Below are 7,654 nucleotides of genomic sequence, written 5' to 3'. Positions count from 1 at the left end.
GATACTATGGTTGTTTTGGAATCCAAATGAATTCTTGACTTTTTTGTGCTTGAATCAACTTCTTTGGAGCCCAAACCTTAGTTGTGAAAGCTTGAGACTTTGTGATATTCTTACCCGTTCGTGCACGCTTTCCTTGTTTTTGTTTTGGTGTTGGATCTTGTGATTTGTCATTAGAGATCTTTGTCTTCTTGATCCATATCTGTTTTTGGCCGATATGGCTTTTTGGTATCCAGATTTGTCGAGCTTTTTGGCTTTGACTTGTTGTCATGTTCTTTTGACCTATCATGGTTTTTGCTGAAGGGGTTGGTGATAGTGATGGCCTGAGTTGATGATAGGGGATGTCGTAAGATTCATCACTATCGCTACTATCCTCAGCAAGGTTCACTTCTTGTACTTTCCCTTGATTTTTTGGCTGGTAGTGGAAAGTTACTGTCTGTTTGCTCGTGGCTGGTAGTTTCTTGGAGGACTCTTCTAGCCCATTGATTAGAGCATTGTTAGCTTGTTGCTCTGGTCGTATTCCTCCTAGCTGAGTCTTTGCATCCTTATTAGGAGCCATGTATGAGGATACTTGTGGTGGCTGTGTCTTCACGGAGGAATTTGGAATCCAATTTTGATGCACTTTATTCGTGTAGCGATGACATTGATTCCCGGGTCGTTGATCTTCTTGAAGATCGAAGTGTTCTACAGAGTCATAGAACTCGTCGTCTTCTTCATCTTTTGATTCTCCACATTTTTTTGTTTGCTCCTTATGTCGAGAGCTTGTTGATGTCTGGTTCTCTTCGTTTTCCTGGATTACACTCACTGCAAAATAAGGAACGATATCATAGCCATTTTCATCACAAAACTTTGTTGTGGTAGCATCCTCCATGGCGCACACGTCCAGAGTAGCCAAGATGTGTTCCCATCCAAAAGGCTCTAACTCTTCTTCAGGAAATGGTTCTGGGATATAGTCCTTATCCTCTATAACCCGCTCTAGGATACATTCCTTACGTTTCAAGCTACCACATTGTGAAGCTCCACACATCCACAGTTCTTTAGGCTTACCTAACCAAGCTGGAAGTTCTGATCCTGCTACTGTGGCACAATCAAACTCCTCAACCGGTGTTCTCGTCACATCCCTATAGCTATGGTCCCTCAAGTTTATCTTTGTTATGGTTTCCATATGTCTCAGGTATATATTGTCATAACCCCAATCTTGGACCATTTTCAATTGTCGCATGAATGGTCTTCCAAGAACGATGTCATAGTTGTTCTTCTTGCCAAAGTCAACAACAGCAAAAGTGTGTTCATATTCAATGCCACAAGAAGTAACAAGTACTTTTTCTAGCAGTCCTAGGGGCTTTTCCTTGTGTCCGTCTGCAAGCTGCAGGGTCATTTGTGTGGATATCAAGGCAGGTTTTCCCCATTTTTTCCAAACCTCTTTGGTTGCAATGGCCACACCAGCTTCACTGTCAAGGATTGCCATGGTTTTTACACCATGGAATTCCAAAGGAAGTATGGTGTTTCCACATTCTCCCTCGTAATACTCGCCTACCTTGTTTAATGGCACTGGCCTAGTATTTAGTTGAGGCATTTCAAGCTCTTTGATGCCTTCCTCGATTTGAGTCATTGGGGTTTTTACACCAAATTTCTCTAGACATTTACCCACATTAGCCCACATGTTTGGTCTTATTCTGAGCAACTCGGCTAACATTATTGTACAAGTGACTGGGGTAGATAGAATATCTACTAGCCCCTTTGAATCGATGGCCTTGTTGGGAGACAATCTCTCTGATGGGACTGCAACCACATCTGACTTGGTCTCGTACTCTCCCATGTAGGACGGTAGTGTTCTTAGCGAATGGGGTTGACTATCCATAGATTGTACATATCCTTTGTCGCCCCAATACGATCGCACGTCTAGATTGATTTGAGATCTAGTCTCAAATTCCTCTATTGGTGGTAGAAACACTCCTCGGTCATCACCAATCTTGTCTACTCGTCTTCTTAGGTCATCGGCTTCATTGGCCTCTCTGACTTGTTTCCACAATTCGTCAAGACCATCTATCTCTTTACAATCCTTAGGTATAGCTTGGTTAAATCCCTCGGAAGAGTTATCCGTGGTATTCAGTACTATCCTTGGTTCTAATGCTAGGTCTTTGAGGTTTGGTATGTGTTCATGACTAGAATCTGGCTCTTTTAGTTCCTGGTTTGGTGGGATTACTTGTGTAGGCATGACACGGATCACATCCTCAGGTTTTGCAAGTGGTGGTTCTAGTAAAGCTTGGGCTGTTTGAATCATTTTCTGGCACATTTCAAACCTTTTCTTTTCTAGTTCCACGTCATCCACCTGTGTTCTTGGGTTTGGTTGTTTTTGAGTCTTTCATCATAGGCTTTCAAGAGGGCATCTAATGTCTCATTAACCTTCTCTGCCAGCACAGATCCTCCTGAACTAGCACTTCTCGGTTTCTCATCCGTGGATGGTTCTTCTAGAGGTTTAACCATCTGCGTAAGAGAAGGTGCCTCCTTTTCCTCATGTTGTTTTATCTTCTCCTCAGCTTCGGTAAGCTTCTCAGCTAGGGATTTTTTCTCTCGTTCCCTGCATGCTTTCATCCTAGTCTTTCTAGCTTTCCAACTATTTTGTTTGCTCTTGGTTTTCTAACTAGGTGCGTCTATCTTTGGTCCATCCTCTGTCTTTGGACTCGTGTCACTTTTTGTGTTCTTTGTCTCTGGATTCTCATCAACTTTCTTTTGAGCTTGTGCTCTCGTAACCACTTGAACTGGTACGACATTTTTATTTCTGAGCTACTAGGGAGCTGAACAATCCCTGATACATTTGTCGTGATTTTCCTGATTTGGTTTGGTTTTTTCGGGCAATCGGGGATCAAGTGAGTGATGCCACACTCAAGACAATAGGCATTTACTTCAATGATCTCCGTATGAGGACATTGTTTGACCAAGTGGTTGTCACGACTTTTGTGACAATCTGTCTCTGGTTGAGGAGATTCTTTTAGCATTTCCTCTTGGCTATAAGCAAGCTTTGACCTAGACAAGCCGCTATTTGTAATGAATCGCAATGTCCTTTCGTCCATTTCATACCTTCTTTCTTTCGACTGAAACCCAGGAGGTGGAGGTTGTACCGGCCTCACCACTCCATGTGTTTCTCTCACATTTTGTTGCTCCGAAGGGTAATACTCACTTTGGTTGCTATACCACATTGTAGCTGGTACTGGCGTTGGTTTATTTGATGCTTACATGATTGGCATGTATCTCATGTCTACCGGCATTCTAGCACCTGGCAGCGGAGGTCGTTGTCCTAAGACATGCTGTGGCCTTAAAGCTCCTACTAGTCCTGGCGCATTCCCCGTAATGTATCTAGGTGGAGTAGGTGCTTCTGGAACAGGTTGTACATACCTCTCCCTAGCATTTTCCATGCTATAATAGCACTCTTCCCCCGTATGGTTCGTCCATTTTCTCTCAATTTCACACCACTTCGGCTCTCCCGAATCAGACCTTACAAGAGGAATCAACCTCTTGACCAAGTCCTCGATAAGCTTTTCTTGATCAATAGGTGCCGTTGGCTTGGCAATGGACTCACTTATCTGTGAAACAATGTGATGAGAGGATGTGTCATCTCCTTGACTCTCTAAGTACTTTTCTTTGTATGCCTCACAGTTATCCACTAGATAAAGAGCTTCTTTGATCAACTGGTTTAAGCGTCATCCTCCTTATCATATGCAGATCCTTCAGAAGGCCCGCATGTCTCATTCCGTGGATAAAGATCAGCATCAGTCGTGCTTGTGTAGGTTATTCCGCTCTCGGACAAAGCTTAACATATCTCTTGAGCCGTAATGATGCTTTGCGTACTGATTCATTCTCTTTCTGTTTGAATCTATGGATTTGCGAGACCGTGTTGTGAGCAATGCCTTTTGGCGATAATTCTTCAATAAACTCCTCAAACAGCTCATCTAGGGTCTCAAAATCCCATTTTTCCACCGAGTCGAACCATGTAGCTGCATCATCTTCTAGAGTCAATCCAAATCCCGTAAACTGTGTCGCAAAATCTGAAACTTCCTCTGCTCTAATCACTCTTCTAAAAGCTGTTATGTGATCTCTCGGATCTTTATCTCCGGAGTATTTTCTGTTTACCCATTTCTGGACTTGGGATGGTCTAACTCGTCGATTGTCTACAAGTCTAACCAGAGACTCTCCCAATCCTTCTCTCGTTATCGCTCTTGAAGGGAATCCTGGTGGCTCTCTTCTTGGAATTCCTATAGGAATTCTCGTGTTTTGTGGAGGCATTTGTGGTCCTTCATTGACCAAATATCCACCTCTTTCTAGTACAGTCTGTGGATTTGTGCTTTCTACAACTCTATATTCTCGTCCATACTTGTCGACAACTATAGATCTCCATTGACAATCGATTCCGTATATGTAAACATATAAGAGCTTGTAATCCGTTATCTCTTCTAGGTATGTATTTGAGCACCTATAAAGATTGACCTCATTGTCGTCAATGTATCTATATAGTCCTTCACTCTCATGACTAATCATCCAAACTCTCTCAACAAGATGGGTCTTTATCAATTGCAAGTTTGGAAGATCCATTGTGGGAGGATATTCCTCTATCGTCAGGATCTCCAAGCTTGTGTAAGCTGCGTTTGAATCTAGGGTAGACATGATTTCCGGGCTTAAGAGATTTTGCTTGGTTCAAGTAGAATTAGTCCACTGTGTTCAAGTGCTTTGGTTAGGGAAAAGTCGAAACTATGTCCAAAACCGCAACCGTTTTGTCACAATTCTCACAAATTGCCGCTTTTATACACCCCTAACTTGCGGATGAATTTTGAGGCCTCAAACGACATTTTTTTCAGGCTATGTTTTGATATAAAAACTTTTCCGATCCGATACCGTTTGTGAAAGTTATGGCCAAAATAGTGAAATGCAGTTTTGAATGGTCAAAATGAGTCCAAATTCAATTTTGAAAAAAGATTTGGGATCGCTGTGACACTGTGAACACTTCTGTATGGTCAAAAGTACAGTTGGACCCTAAAACTGGCCTATAGACATCCTACGCGTAGGATGTCTATATGCTCAGAATTTAACAAAATTTGGTCGAGAGACTCCCCTTAAGTCCAACAACACAATGGTATGCTCAAAGGTTGATTTGGACCTAAAAATGGCCTTGAGACATCCTACGCGTAGGATGTCTTTTTGCTCAGAATGACTTGAAATGTTCACCCCAGCTTCTCCTTGATGTGTTGATCACAGTGGTGTGCTCATAGGTTGGTTTGAAGTCCTAAATCAAGCTGGAGACATCCTACGCGTAGGATGTCTTTTTGCTCTGTTTCAGCTCAAACTTGCACTGTAGTTTCCCCTTGATGTGCTAAACTCACAGCTATTTTTACTTTTTGATTATGACACCTATAGGTTGGTCAAATGATCAAGAATCTGTTCCAAAAGCCTGATGTCTATTCTGATGAATTCCTAAGTCAAATCAACTCCAAATTGGACCAAAATTGACTAGGAGGCTTGCCTAAGGCTATACAACAGCATGCTATGTTCACAGGAGAATTTTGGTCTCAGAATCATGCAGTAGACATCCTACGCGTAGGATGTCTAACTGCTAAGAATTGCCCCAGATTTGAACCACAGACTCTCCTTAAGGTGCTGATCACTATGGTATGCTCAGAATTTTGTTTAGAGTTCAAAATCACACAGAAGACATCCTACGCGTATACGCGTAGGATGTCTTTTTGGCCTGTTTGACCCAGACTTGTCCCACAGCTTCCCCTTGATGTCAACAACCCAGTGGTATGCTTAGATTTTAATTTGGATGTCAAAAGACCCCAAAACTAGCTGTTCTTGCCTTTTTCAGTCAAAATGCTAAAGTCCGCTCAATCTTCCCTTTCACTGACCCAAATGAGACGAAATTTATCACATGCATGCAATACAACATTTAGAACATGCCTTTGAAGTCACCCTATGGTTTGGTCTCAAAAATTATGCCTTGGACACAATTTGGGTAGGATGCATGGCACTTCTCATCTTTTGGCTTTGATCTGTCAAAATTTGGTCAAATTTTCACTTTCCAGGTGAAAATAGGGTAAAACCTACCTTCTGAACACACTGGTCAACTCAGAATTTCAAAATTTCCACCAGATCACCCTGTAGACATCCTACGCGTAGGATGTCTACTGCTGAATTTTTGAGACTGAAGTGTCCCTGATGCTTCCTTATGCTCTCAACAAGTGCAAGTATGCTTCACAATTGCAAAAACATGCAAAAATCACTCAATTAAGCCTTTGCTGAAATTTTACGTTTTCTGACTCCGCCTTTTGGCTTTTAGTCAACAATTGAATAGGGAAAAACACTCAAGTCAATATGTTACTAGGGTAAAACCTACCCTCTGAACCCACTGGTGCACTCAGAATTTTCAAATTTGGTCTCTAGAACCCCCTTGAGACATCGTACGCGTAGGATGTCTATGTTTACAGAATTGCGGGTTTTCTTCACAAAACCCTTGCAAATGCTCTTTTATATGCACAACATCAGTTAGTCATACAAAAATATCCACAAAAACTTGTTTAATGAATTTTTACCCTCAAAAGCACACTTTTCCGTGATTTCAAATGCAATCAAGCACTTTAGCAAATAATTCAATGCTGAATAGCTCTAGATCAGAATCGGATCACTTACCTAAAGCTACTCCTACAAATCATATGGGGTTTTGCATCTATGAGTAGAAAAACGCTTCACTACCACACACGGACTAGTAAACGCTTTTATCACCTCACAAATCACTCGACCACCAACAACTACTCTAATCCACAGATCCTGACTAACCTATCTAGTTGCAGACCCTTGGCAAGGCACACGCTTCCTGGCTATCCACTTGATCGCTAAATATTCTCTTCCGGATCCACTTAAGAAAAACGCTTTCTTTAGCCGAAACTAAATCAAGCAACCATCACACGAGTGATAGTAGGAAACCTACTTAGGTCCTTGTGTCCCCGGCACTGGCGCCAATGTTGGACGGGAGCGACTCACACACCCATGAAGTGCATGCAAACACTACCTAAATCAACATAATGTCAATCGAGGACACAGATGACACGATAGGCACACGGAGGAAATATCTTTAGCTTGTTAGGCTGAGACCATCCTACGCATACAACACTCTGGAAGGCCAACTAAACCATAATCAAGAACCTCACTGCTCTCAACTACACCACCTAGCCACATACACACATACAGAAGGTAACTCACCTAATCATGCCAGATTCGTACGAAACTTAAGGAACACCATCCCCTCACTAGGATACACTTGTCCCTAAGCTTCTACACTCAAAACCCTTACTCTAAACCCCTCTACGGAAAACGCGTAGGATGACAGAGAAAATTTTTTAAAGTGCCCGAAACTCAAATTTATGAGTACCTATGCGTAGCTTATGTTGCCACGATTCTATAGACTACTAGCACGCACAAAACAGACATCGTTTGATACACTTATGGCCACAAATAGCTCGTAGATGCGTCGGCGTGTGCGCTTCGTCTCACGTGGAATGCTTGGCGTTGTCGTGTAGCTCTCCTCGAGCCTACAACAATGGTGCAGGCGGATCTCCAATGTGTTGAGAGAGCCGGGCGTAGCGAGAGGATAAAGCTCACGCTCACTCTC

This window comes from Adiantum capillus-veneris, chromosome 26 (assembly GCF_014529385.1).
Source record: "Adiantum capillus-veneris isolate H3 chromosome 26, ASM1452938v2, whole genome shotgun sequence".
In the NCBI taxonomy this organism is placed as follows: domain Eukaryota; kingdom Viridiplantae; phylum Streptophyta; class Polypodiopsida; order Polypodiales; family Pteridaceae; genus Adiantum; species Adiantum capillus-veneris.
This window is presented reverse-complemented; position numbering follows the sequence as displayed.